The sequence below is a fragment of the Tenrec ecaudatus genome, chromosome 5, assembly GCF_050624435.1.
Source record: "Tenrec ecaudatus isolate mTenEca1 chromosome 5, mTenEca1.hap1, whole genome shotgun sequence".
Classification (NCBI taxonomy): Eukaryota; Metazoa; Chordata; class Mammalia; order Afrosoricida; family Tenrecidae; genus Tenrec; species Tenrec ecaudatus.
Genome location: NC_134534.1, coordinates 16749686 through 16774977, shown reverse-complemented (window position 1 = coordinate 16774977; position 25292 = coordinate 16749686). Strand labels below are relative to the sequence as shown.

Genomic DNA, 25292 nt, shown 5'->3' with positions numbered 1-25292 from the left:
CATCTGTAGACAATTGGACATCCCCTCACAGAAGATTCACAAGGAAGGGATGAGTCAGCCAGGGTGCAGTGTAACACCAACACACAACATTTTTCTAGTTCTTTAGTGCTCACTGCCCACACCCATCCACCCCAAGTATCATGACCCCATTCTATCTTACAAATCTGGCTAGACCAGAGCATGTACACTGGTACAGATAAGAGCTCTGGGCACACAGAATCCAGAACAGATAAACCCCTCGGGACCAATAATGAGAGTAGGGGAAGGTTGGGGGAGAAAGGGGGAATGGATCGCAATGATGGACATGCAAACCTACACCCACACCCACAGGAGGATGAACAACAGAAATGTGGGTGAAAGGATACAGCAGACAGTGTAAATTATGGAAATAAAAATAATTTATAAATTATCAAGGGTTTGCAAGTGTGGGAGGGTGGGGGAGTAAGGGGGGGGGAAGAGGAGCTAATACCAAGAGCTAAAGTAGAAAGAAAATGTTTGGGAAATGATGATGGCAAAATTTGTATAAATGTGCTTGATACAACTGATCTATGGATTGTTATAAGACCTGTAAGTACCCCCCATAAAGCGATTTTTAAAAATCAATGCCTTTGAATGATGGTCTGGAGAAGAATGTTAACTACCTCATGAACCACCAGAGGAACAAACCTATCTGTCTGGGGGAAAGTGCAGCCAAAATACTTCCTAGAAGCAACGATGGTGAGTCTTTTTTGTTTTTCATTATTTTTAATCATTTCATTGTGGGGTTCTTACAAATCTTATAACAACCTCTCATTCAATGGTATTAAGCACACGGGTACATAGGTTGCCATCGCCATTTCTGAGACATTTTCTTTCTATTTGAGTCCTTGGTATCAGTTCCTATTTCTTCCCCTCCTTCCCCCACCTTCCCACCCTCGTGAATCCTTGAACAATTATATATTATTATTGTTATTTCGTATCTTGCACTGTCCGTTGCCTCCTTCACCTACATTTCTGTTATTCATCCCCCTGGAGGGAGGGGTGAAAGCTAAATATGCAGCCTAGGGAGGGGTCCCCTCTTCCTCCCTCCCACCACCATCCCACCATCCCCCTACACACATGATATCACTACTCCCACTACTGTTTCTGAGGGTTTTATCTGTCCTGAATTCCATGTGTTGTATCTGTACCAATGTGTGTACTCTGATCTAGCCGGATTTTTAAGGTAGAACTGGGTCATGGTAGTGGGGAGGAAGCATCCAGGAACTAAAGGAATGCTGTGTTTCATTGGTGATATACTGCACCCTGGCTGAATCATCCTATCCTTGTAACCCTTCTATGGGGGGATGTCCAATTGCCTACAGATGGATTTTGGGTCTCCACTCCAATCCTCTTTTGCATCGATATAATTGTTTGTTTGGGATCTTTTGATACCTGATCCCATTGACACCTCATGATCACACAGGATGGTGTTCTTCTTCCATGTGGGCTTATTTGCTTCCCTGCTAGATGGCTGCTTGTTTAATGTCAAGCTCCTAAGACCCCAGATGGTATATCTTTTGATAGCCAGGTACCATCACCTTTATTCACCACATTTGCTTATGCACCCATTTTGTCTTTAGCACTCATGTTTGGAAGCCATCAAAGAGTGCCAGGTTATTAGAACAAAGTATTTCTGTGTTTAGGGAGGCCTTGAGTAGAGGCCCAAAGTCCATCTGCTATTTTAATATTTAACATATAAATGTATGTTATTGGCCTCTATCCCTTTCATTCTAAATTAATATATTTACATATAAACATGCCTATAGCTATACCTCTATATATACTTCTATATACCTCCTATTTCTTTCCTCTATTGCCTTTCACCTTCCTCCTGTCCCATTATCATGCTAACCCTCCATTCGGCTATCAGCAATTCCTCTCGGATGCATTGCACTTGATCAACCCCCACCAGGCAATACACATCCTCCTCACCCTCAATTTTAGACCTCTTATTGTTCCCTTATCCCTGAGTTTGTTGGCTTCCCTTCCCTGCCCAGTCCTCTCCCATGTCCCCCTGGGACTGCCAGTCCCATTGTTGTTTTCTCCTCAGAATTGTTTGTCCTGCCTATTAATATAGATAGACAGAGCATGAAGGAGGGGGCAAATAGATAGTTCCAGTCTGTCTGCTGACCCTTATGAGTGTTTTCCAATCAGGTCTGATGAGGTGCCAAGCCATATACCCCGAGTCAGAAGTCTTATTTTCAGGATTCCCGGGGGAGTTTTTTACTTTGCTCCCCTTGCTGCCTGCCCTGTTGTACTCCCTTCGCATTTCAGCCCGCTGGGCACACTTTCTGCACAGTGTCTCCAGTGTTGTCCCCCATGGCACTATGGGTCAGTGAGGGGACGTGGTGTCTCGTGGTGGCCCTGTGGTACTCTCTGTGCATTGGCTGCTTTGAGCAGGGATGTTGTCTCTGGAGTTTGGTGGGCCAGGATGCAGCTCTCATGCTCTCTCTCTCTCTCTCTCTCTCTCTCTCTCTCTCTCTCTCTCTCTCTCTCTCTCTCCTTTTTAGTTTGCACCGTGTGGTATGGGCAGATTCACTTCATCTTCAGTGCTGTCCTCTGTATTACATTCTTCTGGAGAGGGAGTCAACTCAGCTTGGCTTGGGCCTGGCCCCATCCTCCTCTCAGTTTGTTTGCTGCTCCTGGACGGTGAGAGTTTGTCTCACGTAATTTGGACGTGGTGTCAGGAAGGACCAGTTCTTGGAGAAGGCTCTTGTGTGTGGCAAAGTCGAGGGTCACCTCAACAGAAGAAGACCTTCAAAGAGGTGGATTGACACCATAGCTGTAACAAAGGCTCACGCGTAGTGACCAGAAGGAAGGTGCAGAACTAGACAGCATTTGTTTGCTGTACACAGCGCCTCTGTGAGACAGAACTGACTCCATAGCAGCTAACAACAACAACCACAGTAAAAAATAATTAATTAAAAAATCCAAGCAAACACTGAAAATGAAAAGCAGGGGGGTGATTTCTAATCTCTGCTGTGAGCCACAATTCCCCAGGAGCAGCAATTATCTCTTAACAAAATCATTAATTGGCGCATTGTCTTAATTCTATGTGAGTAATAAAAATATGTTCTGGGCATGGATACTTTGATGGAATCATTATGGTAGGATTTACAGGGGCGGATTGTTCTCCAAGGGACCATAAGCTTGGTAAGCCGGACGTATTTGTAAAGTTCAAAGCCATTATCTCCTCAATGGCTGCAATAAACTAAAGTGACCCCAGTTCAGACAAAAAGATGGAATAGACATGCAAATTAGCAGAGATGAATGTTTCTGACATTTATGTAGCTCGCAGACGGCACGTGAAAAATATCTAGGTCAGTGAGAAGTCAGGAACATTCTGTGAGGCAGAGCCACGTGGCAGATATTCTTTTAAACCTTCTGGTTTGATTTATAGTCATTAGGAGGGATCGGTGGGCAGGGATAAGAATGCAGAAGTCTTCGGAGCTGTGGTGAGGGTGAGCGGGGGTCCATCCGGTTCTAGGAGAGCAGGTGGCTTTGCCAAGGAGTGCCAGAAGAGGGCAGCCAAGAGCTGCTCAGGGGCAGCCTTCTGGGAAGGACACCCCTCTGTACCTGCCTACCAGTCAAAGAGAAGTCTACTCCTGGCTACCAAGGACCAGAATTAGTCCTAAACTGAGTGGCAGGGGAGGCAGGGGGAAGGAGAAAGGCAATAGACCTAAGGTGGCCAAGACCAACAAGCCAGACTAAGAAGAATCACAGAGAATCCCCAGAGCAGAAGCTACAGGCACGGAGCAGCCAGAGTCTAAGTAGATGAGGAATGCATCAGCTCTGATCAGACTATTCCCCTGCGCTAACGCTTCCTCAGGCTCCCTACTTTCTGTAGCCCAACTCCAAACCCCTCAGTCCAACAGTTCTCAACCTGTGGGTCGCAACCCCTTTGGAGGTCGAGTGACCCTTTCCCAGGGGTCGCCCGATTCATAACAGTAGCAAAATGACAGTTATGAAGTAGCAACGAAAATAATTTTATGGATGGGGGTCACCACAACATGAAGAATTGTATTAAAGGGTCACAGCATTAGGAAGGTTGAGAACTACTGCCTTCGCCCAACAGAAAGTACTAGAATCAGTTTTCCTTTGCACTGGGAAATTGACCAGAGACAGCGGGCAGCCCTGGGCAGCCTGCTTCCCCGCAGCTGTCCCCGACCATCTGTCTGATTGTGCGTCGCAAGGATGCTTGAGACGATGGTGCCCGTGTTTCCAGTGCCAGCAGAGCATTCATCCACCATGGCCGGCAGGCTTCCACGGAGCTTCCAGAGTAAGGCAGGCAAGGCAGAAAGGTCTGGAGATTCATTTCCCCAGATTAGCCAGTGAAAATCCACAGGTCACAACTGAGCACCCTCCAACTCACTTGCTTTGGACATAGCATCAGGAGGGAGCAATCAATGGACGGGGACATGGTGTTTGTGACAAGGGCAGGGGAGATTCCTGGTGAGTGACATGGGCACAGCAGCCACAGAGGTAGATTCAAGCATACTGTCCTTTTTGAAAATGACTCAGGGTCAGGACAGTCCTTGTTCCTTTGTACATAAGTCACCGTGCATTACATTCAACTCAATGGCAGCTGTCTATCAACAAACTGACAGACCTGTCTTTCTGCCGACCTGTCTACCTACCTATCTACCTACCTACCTATTTACCTGTCTACCAATCTGTTTCGCTATCTGCATATCGATCATCTACCCTGAGAAGAAACTTCTCCCCCTTCTGAGGCTCTCTGGGACACAAGTTGTCCACAACGCTCCTCTCTGAGAAAGAAGTGTTGACAGGAAGAGGTGCATTTGGCTTCCTGTGGGAAATCCAACCCTGATGCTGGAACACCAGCCCTGGGGCTCCCACACTGGCCCCTCTCCTGGTGACCTAGGTGTGTTAGTCCAGGTTGAATAGAGAAACAACTCCAGAGACATTCATATATGTGTAAGAGAACTTTATATCATGAATCAATGGTGCATTAATAAAGCATCCCAGCCCAGTCCAGATCAAGTCCATAAATTCAATATTAGCCCCTAAGTCCAATATTAGCCCAAGAATTCCTCTTGAAACTCACACAGCACATGCAGTGATGCCGAAAGCAGGAAAGTGGGCAGAAAGTCTTGTGGATCCAGTGTTGATGGAAGCATCTCCACGTGGTTCCTCCAGCTCTTAAGTGTGTCTCCTCAGCAGGAAAAGGAAGGCAGAGAGAGGGGGTCCCATCTCCTGAGAGAAAGAGATGAAGTTCCAGAATCCTCATGAGAAGGTAACACCCACACAGAGGCATCAGTGTGGGGTACAGAAGGGTTTTTCCCCAAGTTGTCCCCCTCCGATTGATGTGTGCCAACTGTACAACCCCTTTCTATTATGATGTAATCAGGGGGGCTTGCATGTCCCTGAAAGTATATATATGCCGTGATTGGAAATATAGACTCTCTGCATGAACCTGGCTGCTGACATGACCATCACAGAGGTGAGCAATTGCATGCTTTATCTTGTCTGATGCCTCCTTAATTTTACCCCTCAATTACACCACCGCCCCTTGGACCCGTTCGATTGGGGGGTTGGCTAGACTTCACCCCTTCACTCATAATATTCTCAAGTTGACACGTGATTATGTAACTACCACACTCGGACTGATACACACCTGTGTCCGTCCCTCCAGGGAATAAGTCCCACATGCCTATAGGAGTGTGTCAGTCTGGGAAAGTAGGGACCTCTTCAAAGAGGAAATAGTACTTGAACAAGGTCAGAGGGGCCCAGTCTTTTCTCCAGCTGCCGTGTGTACAGCCTGTGCATCGCCTAACGACAGCCACACCCTCAACTAACCCAGGGCATGAACGCGAGCATCTTCAAGCTGTCAGAGCCTCGGTTTCATCCTGTAAAATAAGAGGGTTGGAATTAGCACTGCATAAAAATGCAAGCATCCTAAGTGTGTCTTTGAGCATCTGTAAATGAGAAGGAACAGGTGCACATGGTTCTTATTTAGCCTTTCTTTGGTGCAAGAAGGTGCTGTGAGCTCCCTGGAGGGACTTGATGGCACCAGACCATCAACAAGCTGGCAGTTCACACCCACCAGCTGCTCTTTGGGAGAAAATTGAGACATTCTACTTCCATAGAGACTTATAGCCTTGGAAATTAATGATGCTATCAACAGAATATGAACCATAGGGATGATTTATAATGTTCCCCAATATAATGATAAAGAATACTCTAAAATGAACTGGGGGAAGCTACAGACCATGGATCTGTGAATGAACTTTGAGCTCACACCTAATTAGAGCCTTATCCAAGCACAGTTAGTCCTTATGACGTGGGCCTGCTCAACACTTGCCCTCACAAGAGATCGTCAGATGACAACAGCAAAATGTGGTGACGAAAGCCGATGGTGCCTGGCTATAGCACTGGGGGTCTTGAAGGCTTGTCTTAAAACAAGCTGCCATCTAAGTGATATATTACCTAAATTCCACATAGAGAAGCACGCCAAACAGTATGATCCAAGGATTCTAAGTAATAAAATCCAAGACTGGAAGAGGGAACTGTATTAGAGCTTAAATTTTGCACATCCAGCCTGCAGAAGGCCATGGATGGCAATGAAAGTCCAAAATCCATTCGCAGGGGCTCCATGTGGATTGAGCCTCAGGTGAATCCCCTCTGACCAGTGACCAAGGATGTGAACAGCTTCCTATCAGACAGAGCACGCTGGGAGGTGGATTCATGCAGATATACCAGTAGTTAGGTTAAAATTTAAAAGCTTATCATTGTGCCCCCCTTATGACTCATTTTCATTTGTTCTAGTTTTAACATTTTCAGCTTTCTTTTCAATGGAGGTTTTTCTCAGATTTATTTTGTTATTGTTGTTGTTTTGCTTTTGTTTGGTTTGGGGGTTGGGGAAAGGACAGTGTCTGGGTATGTCTTCCTCCATATGAAATCCAGGACAGGTAAATCTATCGAGACCATAACTGGATTAATAGATTCTTAGTGTTGCAGCAGGGAAGGCTGGTGGGACATGGGTAACTAATGACAATGACTACAAGAAAGAAGGAAATTGATTTTGGTGATGACTGAATAACTCTCTTTCATATGACCAAACCGTTGAATTGTATAATGGGCAATTTTATGTTCATAAAACTGTCAAAAATTGACAACCTTGGAAACCTACGTAGTCACAATGACTCAGAATCAGCTCGATGACACCGGGCTTCTGGGTTTTTGGTGCAAGGAGCCTGGTGTAATGGGTTGAGAATTGGGCTGCTAACCACACTGTCTTTCAGCAGTTCAAGTCCACCTGCTCCTCCCCTGGAGGACAATGAGGCTGTCTGCTTCTGCGAACGTTTACTGCTTCAGAAGTCCTAGCAGTTCTACCCGCCCTTTAACCCTTCGGGGCTGGTAGGAGTTAGAATTGACTCGATAGGGGTGGGTACGTGTGTATGTGTGTGTTGTGTGTTATTGTGTGTGTGTGATTATGTGTGTGTTGTGTGTCATTGTGTGTAAGGTGGTGTGTGGTATGGGCACGCACATGTGCAGTGCAAGAGAAGACTCAAAGGCTTTTCTATAATTTAAAAGGCGTGCGTGCCACGGATGAAGGTTATTGTGATATGAATTTGCTGCAGGTGGGGGCTGGTGTGATGGCTTCAACGTGAGGGCAAGTGTACCGGGTGTCAAGGGGCATGTAAGAGCCCTCTGTGTGCCGAACGTCGGTAACTCGAGGACAGCCTGCGATTCAACACAAGCCCCTCATCTCGGTGTAGCGCTGCAGAGCACCAGGGCTCCCACCAGGCCCAAGGCCACGCCTTCGCTTTTCTCCTGGAGAGCTCTCTCAGGAGCTCATGCCCATCCTGGTGGCCATGCCCAGCTCTGCCCACTCAGTCAGGACACACCGAGGGAAGGCAGCCGGCCGGAGTGCCAGCCCTCCCCAGCAGGGCCAACACTGGGGCTGAGCTCTGAGGCCCTGCGCCCCCTCAGGCTACAGCCTCCCTCTCTCTAGGGAGTGCACATGCACACACACACGCGCGCACGCACACACCAGGAGGCTCCGAGTTGGAGAGCACTTGAGATGGACTTAAGCCCGCATCCCCGTCACACATGCCAGCTGAAGGAATCTCCAGCGGAGCACTTTCCAGTCTGTCTGTGCCCAGGAGACAGGAGCTGTGTGAGGGGTCGGGCCCAGGGGAGAGTGGAGAGAGTCTTGAAGGGGAGCCCAGAAACCTGGTTCTCATCCTGACTCAGCCAACTACTCCCCCAGGGGCCTTCAACAGAGCAATACCATCGTGTGTGTGTGTGTGTGTGTGTGTGTGTGTGTGTGTGTGTGTGTGTGTGTGGTGATCATCGGCACGGAGCAGAGGGACCCCTGGCGGAACACCAGCTCTGGCTCATGTGGCCCCATGTGCCGAGGAGAGCTCTGCTCCGTTGGGTTTTCCATCGATAAGATCTCAGCAGTCCATTGCCAGGCCTTTCTTCTGTGGTGCTTCTGGGTGACCTTAACCTGTCAGCTTTTCAGTTAGCAGACAAACTCAACAACCAGAGTGAAGGGGGTGGAACAAACCAGGGGGGTCAATAAAGTGCCGAGGAGACTAGAGGCTCTCTGGCTGCTCAGACCAGGAATGACTCCTATACGGGTGGCACTTTGGAGACCAGTTGAGTTAAAGGAGAGACCACGGAGGCTACAAAGGAGAGACCACGGAGGCTACAAAGGAGAGACCACGGAGGGCCTACAAAGGAGAGAGAGACCACGGAGGCTACAAAGGAGGGCCCCCACCCTTTTCTGAGCGCCGGTGCATATTGGCTGCTCTCTGGAACTTTCCGCAGCAGTGAGCGGGTTCCTCGCCAGTCTCTGAGACCCTGGGTCGTCGCAAACGACTCAACACTTGATCACTACCATCCTTACATGTGTTGCTGTCATGAACACGGAGAAATGAGTTGATATGACACTTGGTCCATAGCTTGCCTCTCCAACATCATCGTAGCCAAGGAAGTTCTGAGACCTGTATCCTTCACCTGCCACTCAATCTCTGCACTGGACCTTCGAACCATTCCACCCTAGCCCCAGATGTTTCTGCAGGATGGAGCTACACGCCTGCTGCCTCTTGATCCTGCGCTGGTTAAAAAAAGGGGTCTGTGAAACCGGGCCCTTTCCCTGTCGGCGGAGGCCGACTGCAACCCACTTGTACGTGAGGTATGAGAACACCAAGACTTGCTGAGGAGCTAGCCCACGGTAAGTGCGAAGACCTCAGCCTGCCTACCCACCTACAAGGCCTAAGGGAGACGAAACCATGGAGATGGTCATGTCAGATCAAGATCTGGGGCGGGAACTGCCTGTGTCTGGACTCCCCTCCAACCTCCCTGGGACAGGATGCTGTTTTAGTGACCCAGGACTGCTATAGCAACACCACCACAGTGGAGGCCTTTAACACACATACATTTATATCCTCACAAGGGCTGAGTTCAGAGTGCTAGCTCTCGGGGAAGAGAGAGAGAGAGAGAGAGAGAGAGAGAGAGAGAGAGAGAGAGAGAGAGAGAGAGAGAGTTGTGCGTACACATCCTGGTTTGAGGAGGTTCCCAGTAGAGGGGCCCTGGATCCAAAGGACATGCTCCACACTGGATGCTTCCTTCTTGGTGGTAATTGGTCCTTCTCTCCACTTGACTCTCTCCATTTTTTCTCTCTATGATAAGATAAAAAGGTGGCAGGCCACACCCAGGGAAACTTCCCTTACGCCAGATCAGTGTGTGACAAGAGCGAAGGTGCTGCTTCCCTAACCCTACCCTTTCACGACTGATGGGCCCGTCTCATGGGATCACACCCTGGGGAGTGATGACATCATGACCTAACTACCCAGGAGCATCATGACCTGGCCACATCAGCACATCTTTTGAGGGAGGGAGGTCGCCATTCAATCTGGGACAGGTACTTTCTACTTATCACACGTCGAAGCAAGGGGACTTCACGGGCATCTCTCACAGTGGTTGGCACGTGCTCCCCGGAACGTGGGAACCCAGTGGAGCCATGTCTGGCTCTCGCAGTGAAATCCTAAGGGCACAAGGTTGAGGTTTGCTAGCTATACTAGGACGGAGCGGAGTGGAGGGTAGGGCAAGAGCGGCTTGCTCTCCCCAAGTTTGTCAGAGCAAAGGCTGTGCGGAGGGTCCCGTGCACCCTCTTGTGTGCCGCCCGATGCTGGGGGTGAGAGAGAAATTGTGGAGGAGCAATCTGAAGAGACACATGCTCCCAGGCAAGCCAACACCAGAGGGTCCCATTGGTGGAGGGGCTCGAGGGCCAGGGTCTTCTGAAGCCATGAAGGAACAAGGAGTGCACGCAATGAGAAAGTTAGTCAACGGTCAGCCCCCCAAGTCCTTCCTCGCCCCTTTCTTCTTCCCTCTCCCCCTGCCCGGATCCTGAGGAGCCAGAGAGAGTCCAGGGAGTGGGAGGGAAACAGAAGCAGGGAGCCAGGAAAACAGAGAGGCAGCAGCCCACACACCCTTGTTCTGGCCGCTGAGCAGCAGAGGGAAGCAGGGCTCGTTTTCCATGCAGATCCCAGGGGTTGGGTCCACACGGAGAGCACGTGCTAATTACCAAATGGAAACTGGTGTCTGGGGATAAGTGAGGACCTGGGTGACATTGTCGTAGATGGGAAGAGCCACAAAAGATGCGGGCGATGCCCTCGGCTTCTCTGAGCACCAGGATATCAACAACACAGCAAATGTGATGGGCAGTGGAGGGCCAAGAGCAAAATTCATTTCTGCTGCATGCTACCAGGCCCAGCTTGTTCAATGGAATGCATATAAAAAATACACAATCTCAACACTTGGGATCATACGCCATGCGATATTCAAATATCTCTTCTCCTTTTTATTTCTTTTCCTTTCCAGAATAATGTATCATAAACTTCTTTCCCTTAGAATAAAATATCCATCTACTAGCTGAACATCCCACCATATGGGCATGCCGTCATTTATTTACCCAATGTATTATTATTATATTTAGGTTCTTTCCAATGTTTGCTTTTGCAAATCGTGCTAAAATAAAATATTCAACGCATAAATCTTTATACACATAGCTGGATCTATGCTAACGCAGCGGAGCTGCTAGATTCCTGGGTGGAAACCTTTCCCACAGCTTTTCGCTCTCCTTCATCAAAGTACAGCCAGCCCGCTCCTTCGCACGAGGATGGCGAGACTCGGTCTCCAGTGCTTTGGGCATGGTATCAGGAGAGACCAGTTCCTGGAGAAGGACATCATGTTTGGTAAAGCAGAGGGGCCGCAGGAAAAAGAGGAAGACCCTGAAAGAGACGAATTGACATGGCGGCTGCAACAGTGCACCCGCACAATAGCAACGATTGTGAAGAGGACGCAGAATTGGGCGGTGTTTCACTGTGTTGTATTGTTGGGTCACTGCGAGTCAGAGCCAACAATGACACCAACGGAGGTCCACAATCATCGAGGGAACAGGGCCCTAGAACAGGTTCTGTTTTCACTGAATAAGATTGAGTTACCCAAACCAGGCCTCCTCGCCTTCTCTTAGCTTCTCTGAGGCCAGGAGGGAAAGGCTCAGACTGAACAGCTCCTTCCCAGACACAATCACTTAAGAAGAGAGAGAGAGCTGCCCTTTAACAAGCCCTCTCTTTCTGTCTACTGTGTAACACAGAGACCCGCCAAGAATCACCCCATAAAACTTGTGTCCGTTTTTCCTTTCCCAAGTCCCTCACAGGATTCATTTGTGGGAAGGCAGTATAATATTCAGTGACATGCACGGTTTGGGAGCCGGGCACTCGGCCCTCACAGCTGACCCCAGCTCGTGGCAGCCCGCTGTGCATCCGAGTTGAGCTGGACTGTGCGGCCCATAAGATTCCCAGTGGCTGGATTTTTGGAGGTAGATCTCCAGCCTTTTCTTCTGAGGCACATGTGGGTGACTTGAACACCCCACCTTTCAGTTAGCAGCACAGCATCTTCTCTGTTTTTATACAGGGACCCACTTTCGACTCTACGATGTACATAGAGTCACAACATGTACGTCGAGTGATCCTATGTTACACCAATGCCCTGGTTCCGGTTCATAAACCTTCTAAATCAGATGACATCTTTCAAGTGCTTAGCAAAGTGACTGGAATTCAGAGCATGCCCAACGGGGGCATCACTGATTGGTCTTTTCTGTTATCTCTTAGGGAATTGTTGAAGTTGGATCTGTTAAATCGCTAACTCTCAACTCGGGGGAGTGGTGCCACGCAGGAAACCTTCTACCAGACCCATGGGCATCTCTGATTGTCACGACAAGCGTGGGATGTGTGTGACTGACATTTTATGGACAGAGGCCAGGGGTTCTGCTACATAAACTACAATAGAAAAGACAGCTCCCTACGGCGTGTTCAAATGTCGTAGTGCAGAGATTAAGGAACCCTGAGTTGACCCTACCAAGGCATTCAAGTCGAAGGTCGGCGGAAAAGAGGAAGTCCCTCGTGGAGCTGGACGGACACAGTGGCTGCAACAGTGGGCTCAGACATGAGAACCATTGTGAGCGTGACGCAGGATGTGACAGGGTTTCGTTCTGTGGAGCAGAATGGACCCCACAGCCCCTCCCAACAACAGCCCCTGTACAAGAGCAGATCACTGGGTCTGTCTCCTCCAGAGCGACTGAGGGGGCTTGAACCGCCAGCCTCCTGGTTAGCAGCCCCGTGCCTAACCGCTGTACCACAAGAGCTCCTAAGCACCACTGGAGACATCCAGCCTATAAGTCCCGGCTCATGGCCTTCCTTGCTGCAAGCCCCACTCACCGCGCCCACACCCACTAGTTCTAACTGTTGGCTTTGATCGCACTGTGCGTCTGCATATCTGGCATCATGTGACAGCACTTCACACACCCATTGCCTGTACCTCTGCACACTTAGGCTGGTAGCAATCTAAGGCCAAGAGCGGTGTCTGCTCACTCCCCGGCCACCTGCCACATCGTCTCAAAGCTCAGACTCACTGCCATCAAGTCCATTCTTGCTCGTAGAGACCCTACAGGACAGGGAAGCGCTGCACTGTGGGTTTCCGAGGCCCTAGCTCTTTTATGGGAGTAGTGAGCCTCCTCTTTCTCTGAGGAGTGGCTGGCGGGTTCGAAATACCGACCTTGAAGTGAGCAGCCCAGTGAGTAGCCCCCTATGCCAACAGGGCTCCTGGTCACCTGCCACATAATAGGCACTGAACCAGCTTATTCAATTCATGATGAGCAAGCAAACAAACGCCCCAGTCAGTAAAGGAGGGAATGTGGGTAGCGTTCCAGGAGGCTATGCTTGTACTTTGTTCAGACTGCTTCCCAGTGGCTCCTTACCTCTTCCTCCTTACTGACCAGAAACCACAAGTCAACCGGAACATTATCATTCACCCCTCAAGCTCCCTTACCGAGTGCATCCAAGTAAGGCCCGGCCTGAGGGGCGGCACCACCAGGACAGAAGACTACATATTTAGTGTTCTCTGGTCCTGGCTTGTGGTAACCTATAATGTCCCTAAATAAACCATCATAATTATGGGAGGGGGGGGGGAATAAGCCCCGGCCAAGGATGCGTAAGCAGAGAGACAGCGCTTTTTGAATGTCTTCTCAAGAGGGACACACTGCTCCTTCTTGAATTCCACCTTCCTGCTCAGTGGAACCCAGTTGTAATGGCAGGAGCCCTCGCACCCATCTTTGTCCGTGAAGATGGAAGCCATGGCTGGCAGAACAGAAGGGTGGAAGGCTTGTAGGTTTTGAATGATTTCCTGGTGTTGCCTTAGCAACGTTGCACTAACAACCTTCATTTTTTTTAAAAAAAACATGAGAAAACTAAACCTTTTCACACCTAACCTCCTATAGCCAAACCCCTTCTCCACAAAACAAATGGAATTCTGAAGTTTCCTCCAGGATTCTCACTGGGCAGACACATCCGCTTCTCTGGGGGGTAACCATTCACTCTCCATCCGCAGTTCCGGAATTTCCAGCTACACCCGCATGGGACTGCAGGGGGACAGTCCCTCGTCAGCCACAGGAGCGCAACCTTGGCTTCTCGTTCTGCTGAACTCTCCGGGGGAAAAGAAGTCGTCATGCTACTAAAGAAGTGCCAGGAAAGGTTTATAAATTCCCTTATCAGGAGACGTTGGACAGTGTACGACATGGCAAAAGAATAATAATTTATAAATTATCAAGGTTTCATGAGGTGGGGGGGAATGAGGAGCTGATACCAAGGGCTCGAGTAGAAAGCCATGTTTTGAGAATGATGATGGCAACAAATGTACAAATGTGCTTGACACAATGGATGGATGGATGGATGGTGATAAGAGTTGTACGAGCCCCCAATAAAATGATTTTTTTTTAATTCCCTGATCAACCCCTCTGGCAACTGACACTTTCTTTGCCATTTCTTCTTGGCAATACTCGGGCTGACATTGGAAATCCCAGACCTGGAGCATAGCTGTCATCGTACACGGCTTCTGCAGACACCTCTCCTATGGCCCAAGGAGGATGAACCTTCCACCCTGCCCCCGCACCCACCCCCAGGCCTGAGCTGCACACACCCTCTGCCCACTCCGGCCTCCTTCATATCTCTGCTGTCTTCCGGCTGCTCCACAGCGCTAAGCCTTCAGGGTTTAGCATGAAACGTCCCCACATTAGCAGCCCCCACCCTCCCCAGCAGCTTCCAGGCATCAGCTCCTTTAATTACTCACGCAGTACCTTGTGCTAACCCAGCATCTCTACGGAGCAATTCAGCACCCAGACCAGGCGTCGTGTCTCCCCGCGCCTCCCTCATTCACCACCATCGAGTCCACTCTGACTCGTGGAGGCCCTACAGGACAGGGAGAACTGCTCCGATGGGTTTCCCAGACTGCAACTCCTGACGGGAGTGGAAGGCCTCGTCTTTCTCCCATGGATGGTTTTAAATGTGGACCTTGCCGCGAGCAGCCCAATGCTTAACCACTGTGCTTCCTATGCATGTGAAAATTAGATACTGAGTAAGGAAGAGCGGAGAAGCAGCAATGGGTTTGCACTGTGGTGCTGTCAGGGAATGCTGACAGTGCTATGGACTATCAAAGAGCAAGTTAGTCTGCCTTAGAGGATGTGTGGCCAGCGATCCTTAGCGGCAGGGATGCTACGACGTAGTCTTACACACCTGGCACACGTTGTCAGGAGAGGCCCGTGCCTGGAGAAGGAAGGACATCTTGGTGGGTAAAGTGGAGGGGTGGATAAAAAGAAGGCCCTCACTTAGACAGACTGACACAAGGCTACAGCGATGGAGCCGGGAGTGGGAAGAGTTGGGAGAATGGCTCGGGACCGAGTAGTGTTTCAGTCTGTTGGACATGAGGTCGCTATGGGTCGCAACCCACTTAATGACACCCAACAACAACAACAACAATTTTTCAGGAGTAGAAAGCCTTGTCTTTCTCCAGTAGAGCAGCCGCTGGGCTTGAACTTCTGACTTCACGGTTAGCGGCCCAACATGTAACCACTATACCACCAGGGATCCTCTTGTGGTTACCATCGCGGAATTCAGTTAACAGGGCAGCTGTTTCCAGATCGTGTTGATTTTAGGCCTGGAACTTTTTGTTCACATGAAATCTTAGAGGAAAACCAGGTAGGCCAAGCAGGTGCTGTTTCATCCTCAGGTATATCCTGACTGGTACAAGTGCCATGTGCCCAGGTAGAAGTGCCTCATAGGGTTTTCTGCCATCTTCATGGAAGCCGGTCACCAGGCCTTTGTGCGGCATGGCCTCAGTTAACAGCCGACGGCTTAACCACTGTGCTACCAGGACTCCTTTACAAAGCAGGTCCGCTGTCAAAGCACACTGCGTGGGGTGGATGCGTACACTGGATTTCCCAGTCTATAAAATCTTTATGAAAGCAGGCATCCTCTTCTTTCTTCCTCGGGGTGGCTGGTGGGTTTGAACCACTAACCTTGCAATTAGACATATAATGCTTCCCTGAGACCACCACCAGAGCTCCTTACAAAGTGGGGATAGCCACAGACGGGAGATTATAGGATGGGTTTTCTGGGGAACAGAGAGACCTGCCTGCTTTCACCCACCAGTCCCTAGGTACCCCTAGGAAATCCATTTCTCTAAGATGAGAAGGCCTCTACTTTCTATCCCAAGACCTCCTCCCCCAGGTGTTTGCCTGGACCACTCCGTCACGCAGTCTGGGGCCGGGTCACAGAGGCCACCGTCAGGGGTGCCTGCAGGAGTTCAGACTGTGTTAGATGCCAGAGGTTGCAAACTTGGAGCCTGGAGGCCAAATTCAAGCTGAAGCTGAGTCCTGTTTGGCAGGCCGACTGTGTTTGCATTTCCACTGTGGATGACTTGAGACCAAACACTTGGACCATCCCTCTTGCCATGGACATCTGGTCTGCTGTTCTCATCCACATCACATGCCTGGTCCCTTAAGGCTCCTGAGTCCACTCCTTTGAACAGGTCCTAGGGGGCCATTGAAGGACCTGCAGCAGGGGCCAGCCCTGCCTATCTGTGTTCTATATTGATCCCTCAGGCAGGAGGGAGGAAGCTGTCATTACAGGGTCCAGACAAAAAAGGGAGACTTGGTGGCCTTGTTGTTAGATGCCAGCGAGTCAGCTTTGACCCATAGCAACCACGTGCACAACAGAACAAAACACTGCCCAGTCCTGTGCCATCCTCAGGCATGGTCCCTATGCCTGAGCCCATGGTTGCAGCCATGGTGCCCATTATCTCCTGCCCCTTACTTTTCCAAAAAGATGGCCTGTTTTTCAAGATTCTTGGGTGCAAGTGTCAGGAGCACCTGTTACTTTAAAGAAAAGTTAACTCCTGTAACTCAAAAATGCAAGGTTGGTTTAAGCTTTGGGCATGGCTGGATCCAGGTCTACCAGGAGGATAGTGTGTCTTTCCACGCTTCTCACTCATAATTCTATGCTACTTTCAAGCAGGCTCTAGTCAGGAAGACGATAATCCCCAGCTATGCCAGGCTGATGTGATGCTCAAAGCCACTTGCCTCCAAGAGAGAAGAGTTTCTTTCCTGATGATTCGAACCAAAGTCCCCGGGTCGACTTTGATTGGTCTCACTGGATCCTATGACCATTCATGAACTTAGAAGAATACACAACCCTGGTGGCAGAGTGGTTACAAACTGGGCTGTGGCCTGCAAGTTCGGCAGTTTGAAGCCACCAGCCTCGCCTCGGGAGACAGAGGCACCTTCTACTCCCATAGAGTGACAGTCTCGGAAACTCACAGAGGCGGTTCTACTCGGTCCTATGGGGTCACTATGAGTCTGCGTGGCCTCGATGGCAGAGAGCGGTCAGGAGAATGCTTGAGCCAGACAAACAGCAGTCAGGGAGTGAAACCCCAAAAGAAAAACAAAAGCAGGGAAAGGCTGAGAAGGCAGGATCAGGAAGCCGTGGTTCTGAGGCAGGAGAATTTTCACATGGAAGGGCTCTTCAGTCTATCGCGATAGATTTCATCTTAAGAAAGCACTTGTGTGTGTCCCCAGGATGTGTACAGTCTTGGTCTGTGATGAACATCCTTTTGGCAGGGTGGTGGGGAGCAGGGGGCAGCTGGCAGTGGACTGACATGTGCACAGAAAGCAAGGAAAACCAAACTCTGTGGGAAGAGGAAGAACAGAGAAAGAGGAAGGGAGAGTGGGGAGGGGGCGGCAGAGCAAGCTCTAGGATCAGAGGAAGGTCTCTGAGGCGACAGAGAACGTGAGTTTACAGGGAGAGAGGAAGCTGAAGTTAAAGAATGAAGTGGAGACTGTTTGGTAGGAAAGATTGGACGAAAACCAGCAAGTTTAGTGGTTAAAAACATCAAGCTGCAAATTCCTGCCAGTTGTCTAAATCCCCCTGTTTTTTACACCCTCTGTCTGCATAGTGAGGAGCCTTGCCAATGTCTTCTACACGAACATAGTTGTTCATACAAAAGATAATAATGTTTATTAAGCCATATCCTGCACAGGCACCAATTAAGGAGTGGCAGGGGAGGGGTGACCCAGCAGTCAGCAAACCTAAACCCCCTGCTCTCACAGGTATAAAATGCCCCGTGATGGCTGAGTCTGCGTTCTCCGGGGAGCCTGATCCATGCCCCTATCTTCCAGCTCTCTCTAGGCCCACAGGCAAATGCACCCAGGACACTGGGTGCCATCTCTGTCCACAGGAACTTCAGGTACTTCGAGGGGTCTAAAAGTCACAGCGTGCATGCCACTCACCCCTGACCTGGGCAAAGGGAGCGCACGGCTGCTGTTTCTCAAGCCTCACCATCGCTTTCCCCTTCCTTGTCGAAAGGAAGGGGGAGGGCTGGGGAGAAGAATAACAAAACACACACACACACACACACATACACACACACATACACACATACACACACACTTACACACATACACACACACTCACACACACACACTCACATACACACATACACACACACTCACACACACACTCACACACACACACACCTTAAGCTGCCAGCAGAATTCCCCTGAAAGGATAGCTTGTCCACATAACTCACCTAAAAATCACTCCACATTTCTTCTTGCCCTGAGAAAATCAATGAAAAGTAGCTACCACTTGGAGCTGGAGGGGAGACGCAAAGATGAACCCCCCACCACCACCACCCACTCCCCGCCCAAAAAAGACCGAGGGAGCAGAAAAGAAGGAGCAGACAGTCTCTGCAGTGAGGCCAGCTGAGCTCTGCTCCTGGCCTGCTCCTTCCACACCAGCCTGGCTTCCTTGGGTAAATTACCCTCCCCAAGAAGCAGTTCACCCAGTGGCCAAAAAATGGCAAAAGGCTACTCATTGTGACAATGACAACTCCATCGAAGAGCTGGGGAGATGAGAGGACGCCATCATTCACTGAAGGACTCAGCTGGGTGACCATGGGGAGCTGGGGTCCAGGGCGGGTCTCCATGTGGATGTACAGAGCTGGCACCGCTGCCGTCATAAAAAAGGGACCGATGGTACAGGGACAAACAACTGTCCGGCCAGCTGCTGTCAGGAACATTGGCGATCCTGCAAAGTGGTGTTTATTTTACCTGTCCTTCCCAGCCAATCCATCTGGCACGGGGAGCAGCGAGGATAAGATTTCTCTGCCCACTTTAGAAATTAAACTTGGTGGGCACAAGCGGTCCTTTAGTCTTCACCTCCGGGGCCAACCAGCTTATGCCATATGTTTAAAGAAAACCGATCTTTCTCGTGAAAACATAATTCAATGCAACCGTCGCGTCAAGATTCTGGCTAAGCCTGGGATCCTGCAAACTGTTGGGTAGGGTGTCTTAGCACTTGTGACGGAACAGCTGTTGCCTTTTGATTTTTTTTCCCCAAGAGGGAATTAAAGGATCTCATTACTCCAAATGACAAGGACTGAAGCATGATTCTTTCCTTCCCGTCCCTCCCCCCACCCCCGCCCCTGGTGGAAATTTACATACCGTAGAGCTGGGACCCAGCACTCCAGGGCAGCTTGGTGTCTTGGCGGATCTCCCATCTCCCTCTGTGGTCTCCATGGCAGCGACCTCTGCTGGGGACCAAGGCTGCCTTTGCTCTGTGAAGTGGGTTTGACTTTTATCTGATGGGAGCCGTCAGCAGAGACCAGCACAATGGATGAGTCTGCTCAAGATGTTGGCTGGTTTAAGAGCCGTGTGTGTGTGTGTGTGTGTGTGTGTGTGTGTGTGTGTGTGTGTGTGTGTGTGTGTTGGCTCCCGGGTTGGTCAAATACATCAGATGAATCCCAGGCTGTTTGTGGCTTCTGCTGTGATGTAACGGCCTGAGAGGCCTCTGGACATTTTCAGTGTTGACTTTTGCTCTATTCAGAGGACACTGCCCTTTCCAGTTTGCTGAGAAGATGATGCTCCTGACTTGATTTCTGGGTCCGCAGGGAGGGCCTCTCCTTCCTGTGGTGCATTCTCTGTAGCAGACCCTTCCCCTTTTGTGTGTGTCCTGAACACACACACACACACACACACACACACACACACACACACTGACCAGAGGCCACTGAGTAGAGTTATACCCATGATGACTGAGCGTGCACGTGAGACTTAGACCCATGGGCTCCCTCCTGAGTGGTAGCCTATACATGCAGTGACTTGGCTTTTCCGACCATGAGAACTCCGGTTGTTTTATGTTGCAGGAGATTCTGGTTCAATGGTGAAAAGCTACGGACTGGGAGGAAATATTCGCAAACCACACGGCAAATGCCTTGCATCTGGAATAGAGTATAAAGCTGACGGACCCCAGAAACTGTGTCAGGCCAAGAGATCTGCAGAGAATGAATGCACTGGTTTTCCCCTTGGAAGAAAAGGTAGAGATGTGATAAAGTTCCACCCTGTCAAAGGTGGGAAGCGTGAGAAACCCAGAGAAAACCAGGCCGCCCCATCAAGGTCCAGTTCTCCCAGGTTTCACTGTCTATAGAGACCTCTCAGAATTCAACAGCTGAACAGGGGGAACTCTAAAACACGCGAACAGATACTTCACCCCAGAGGAGCTACTGAAGGCAACTAAACCCATGAAAAGTTGCCCAACATTATTCAGCGTGAGGAAAGAGAGAAATTAAAATGGTAGGGATAGACCATGACGCCTCCTGGAACCGTTTAAAGAAAATATAGGGTGGTAACAAACACTGGCCAAGATGCAAAGACACGGGGTCTTTCATCCAGTGCCGGGGGGGGGGCGGGAGGTGCCAAATGGTACAGCCACTGTGAAAACTCACTTGGCAGTTCTTGTAAAACCAAACATGCACTTACCATATGACCCAGCAGCCATCCTCCTGGGCATTTATCCCAGCAAAACTGAAAACTTATGTTCACACCAAAACCTATACACAATGTCCATAGCAGTTTTATTCATGATAGTAAAATACAGGAAAAACTCAAATTTTCCTCAGTGGGTGAACCAAATCTCGTGCGTCTATTAATGAGGGAGATTAGACCAGTTATCCCGCATCAAGCTGGGTCTGAAATGAGGCGTGCTGATGAAAGGGAAAGAAAGAGACATGTACAAAGCATGGGATTGGGAGGACAACAGTCTGATGGACTGAAGTACTGAGTATATTCAAAGCTTGGTTTTTATACTCTTCTTACATGGGATTGGTTACAAAACAAACAACAAAGAATTTAAAAAACATTCCTAAACTCTTATCTATGCAAATGTTACTTAACTAGTCACACTTTCTTAACATTTGAATAATAAAAGCATTATGTTCTAGGACAATCACAAGGATATGCAAGATTCAAGAGAGCCTTAAAGCGATCATAAATAACTGAGTTATCTCTCAATGTTTTTAGCAGCAAGGTCACGAATAACAGTCATTTTGCAATGCTTTTGCCTGCAAAGACACAGAGGCACAGGGGACTAATTGATCACCCATCAGTAAACACCTTGATCAGCCAATGCCTCCTACATAGTCTATCCATACAATAGACCACAGTTTGTGATGATTTGCCTATTCGTGGATTCCAACTCATGGTGACACCTGGTGTGACAGAGCAGAAGTAGTGTTGTCAGGGGTGTCGAGTCAGTTCCGACTCAGAGCCATCCTCTGTAGGACAGAACGCAATCCCACCTGGTCCCGCACCAGCCTCGCACTGCTCCACAGACCTCTCAAGGCTGCAACCTTTCCAAGACAGAGTGAGATGCTCTCTTCCAAGGTACCTCGGAGTGGGTTGGAAAACCAGTCTGCAGCTCGTGGTCCAGGACTTAACCATTTGCACCAGGCAGGAACCCAGCAGCCGTACTTCTCAGTGAGAAAAAGAATGAAATTATTGGTACTAGGGCGATCTGGCTGGCCCTCAAGGTCATTATGTTTACTGCAAAGAAGCCAGTCTCAAGGGCTCACGCATTGTGATTCCACTTACGGGGTCACCTACTGTCAGTGATAATGTTATGGAAATGAAGAACGATGGCTGTCTGAGGAATCGAGGATGGAGATAGAAATACAAAACCAACCCCCTCTCCCCCCAAAAAAAGTAGCATGAATACCTTTTTATGGTAATGAGCAAGTTTATATCTTGACTAGGATGGTGACTACAGGAACCTATACATGAAACAGAATTAGATAGAGCTAAACACACACACACACACACACACACACACACACACACACACACACGATTGCAAGCTCTTAACGACCTGGTAGACACTAAATAAAGTTATTTAGTTAACACTAATGTTATTGTTGCTCTTCCTCTTACTGGGTGCCATTAAGTTGACTTGAACTCATCATTCCCAACAGTAATATATTTATGTCCATTACCTCGTCTGGCGATTGTACAACAGCTGTATAATGTGCCACTCTGGTCATTTCATTACTGGGTGACAGAGTACATGTATTAAGTTACAAAAGGCCCTCTGCTTATTTTTTCCCTTCATTCATTCACTTAATCATTTGTAAGTGACCTTAAGTCTAACGGTAACATCCCTGCTTGGCCAGGTGGGAACGTACATCGAACATATAGCATGTCTCTGTTGTTTATCTTCAAAACAATGCTTAGATCTGTGTTGGGCCTTTCATGGACTGTTGTCACGCAGTGAGTCTCTGATGGAAGCACTGGGGATGAATGAGCTTGTCCATCACAGGCAGGCCTGTATCTAGAACATCCTCAGGAGCCCTGATGGTGTAGTGGTTACACATTGGGCCGAGAGCCACAAGGTCAGCAGTTTAAAACCACCAGCCACTCTTTGGGATATAGATGAGACTTTCTACTCCCGTTAACAGTGACAGTCTTGGAAACCCACAGAAGCAATTCTAACCTGTCCTCCTGGGTCGACATCAACTCTATGGTAGTGAGGGTGAGAGAACAGTCTCACATCTCTGAAGACTCACTCTCGCTCAATCTCTCAGTCCCTCCTCCAAAGGACTTTCTCGTCTCAAGCAGCTGCTCTGCAAAAGGTAATGGCGTCCGTGTGCTTCACCCTCACCCTTAATATGTATACTTCTACCCTGGGGGACCTTCATGAATGGGCCCTTTGCGGGGGTCCATTGGAATTTGGTGAGGGTTTATGTATAGACATCCTTCCCAAGGCCTTCAAGACCTTGTAGCATTTGCGCATTTTTTCAAAGCTTTCAGCCTTCCATATTGGGGGTGTAACTTCTGGCTCCTTGCTCACAGGTGGGTTCCTCTTAATAACAGAGATCACCTTCTCCACATGACCTACCCCTTCCTTGAGCATGGCTGAAATTGGATGCATCCCTAAGCACCGGCCCACCTAGGTTTCGAACCAGACGGAAACCAAACCTTCAGGCAGTAGGGCCAATGGGAAGACTCTTTCCACGCTAACGATTCTTAGAGGCATACATTTTCTCCGAGGAATTGTGTTCTTGCCTTACACATTTCCACCCGACGCAATCCGAGCAAGATGACCTTGAAGGGCAGCCCCTGTGGAGGCACGGAGAGCCTCTGCCAGAGAGCAGCAGCAAGTGGGGAGGCCCGTTTCCCAGGCGCCCCAGCGGGCGGGGCAGGGGCAGTGGAAAGGTGAAGGTGGCAGGCATGAACCTCATGACAACACCATATTTGAGCTGCCTGCTGTAAGCTGTCTCCTTGGCTTCTTTCCTTTGCTCCTCTCCACGGGGGATGCCGGGAGTGACCGCTGGCTTGCTGGCCCCGGGGATAGCTCTGAGAATAACTGCAGATGCCGCTGTGTTTCCAAGGCGTCTCTGAAGTAGGAGCTGGATGTGCTCGGCCTGCTCAGAGAAGAAACGCGCTGTGTCAATATTTGTAGCAAACAGTGAAACACTCGTCCATCCCTTTCCTGACTGACAACTGACAGCAGTCGTTTCATAGCTTGGGTTAGTGTGCTTTCTCTCCTTTGTGTTGATCTACTCAGTCACCCACTCGTCTGTAGGACACCATTTCGGGTGTGCTGGTTATGGGCAAGTCCCCAAAGCATGGGACACACGGAATCCCTGTTCTCCCTAAGATGTGTGCATATTTAAGGAGTGTCGGAGAACACAGGACTTCATCTAAACCAATCAGCACAGCACATCAGTACATACCCCTTGCTACATTGATTGGTTCACAGACGACACACGTGCAAAGATGCCCAATCAGAGTGACAAAGGCTGACTTGTGGGTTACTTCTGTGTCAACGGGTCCCTCTACTCTCTTTGCCTACTGTATCCCCAGCATCCAGAGAGTTCTTACACATAGGAAACTACCCACACCTATATATATATATATATATATATATATATATGATTACCATGGAGGTGATTTCTACTCATGCAGAGCCCATGCGTGTCAGAATTAGAACTGCTTTATACTTTTTGATGAGTGGTTTTCTTTGGGACTAGATCAGCTAGTCTTTCTTAGGAGACATCTCTAGGTGGACCAGAACTACCAACGTTTGGCTTAGCAGTTGAGCATGTTGCCTGTTTCCATCACTCAGGGACTTCCTGGTACAGAGCAGGCCATTAATAAATATTTCTTATCTCCTTCATTCCATGACTATTGTTGATGTTCTCAAGAAATGGATTCCCTGTTTCCTGCCAACTCTAGAACCTGAGAGGATGTGCAACCTTGCAGAGCCTGAAACTAGAGCACAGATTGATTCTGGCTGTGAGTGGTCCTTGGTCTTCTCTGTGTCATGAGTTAATAAAGCCCATTTGCCTTATGCCAGATTTGGTCAAGTGTGTGTCACTGGTTACTGACCAAGCCTTAACATACAAACAACAACAAAAAAAGTTTTTAAGAAAAAGAAAAGATCAAGCCTTGTTCCTAAGCAGAAGATAACCCAATGGAAAGGCCAATGTGGTACCCAGGTGGAGGAGCTGAGAGTGTGATGGGGCAGGTGTCCACAGTGATGGACTCCTGGTTGGAAGGAACAGCAAGCTAGGAGGGTGGGCCTCTCCACAGCCCGGCCCACAGAGCCATTGGGCTGTGATGCCGTCATGTGAACTGGTACAAAAGACTCATCACATGAGGTCCAGAGTCAGAACAACAGACGTGGCTTTTCTATTGCATGAGATTAGCATCTTGGTCCAGTGATTCTGTTCCAAAATGTGTGTGTGCTTGTTTCTCGATTGCTGTGGGGCCCCTTGCTGCTGCTCTGCCTGCTAGTGGCCTCTGTGCTGATGATAATTGTATGGGGTGATAACCACAGGGACAGAGAAGATGGAAGTGCTGACAGTGATGATGCTGTCTGTCATCATGGTGGTGGACCTGGTGATGTTGGGCCTGGTGACGGGAGGGGAAGGGGGGAGGGGCACCCAGGTGGTGGTCATAGCACATTAAAACTGGATCTTGTGCTTTCTCCTCCAAACCTCACCATGCCCTAAATAGACCTTACAGCAGCTTCCAAATCATAAATTTCAGAACTGGAAGAAACCTCAAGAAAGCA

The 25292-nt window shown here is 49.2% G+C and overlaps 1 long non-coding RNA gene across 1 annotated transcript; it reads right to left on the bottom strand.

The window, feature by feature from the left end:
* Positions 1–4969: 4969 nt before the first annotated feature.
* Positions 4970–19717, bottom strand: LOC142448657 (uncharacterized). The gene is made up of 3 exons (XR_012784530.1): positions 19388–19717; positions 5842–5891; positions 4970–5238 (listed from the first exon to the last, which is right to left on the bottom strand). It is a non-coding gene; the product is annotated as an uncharacterized LOC142448657 (long non-coding RNA).
* Positions 19718–25292: the final 5575 nt, after the last annotated feature.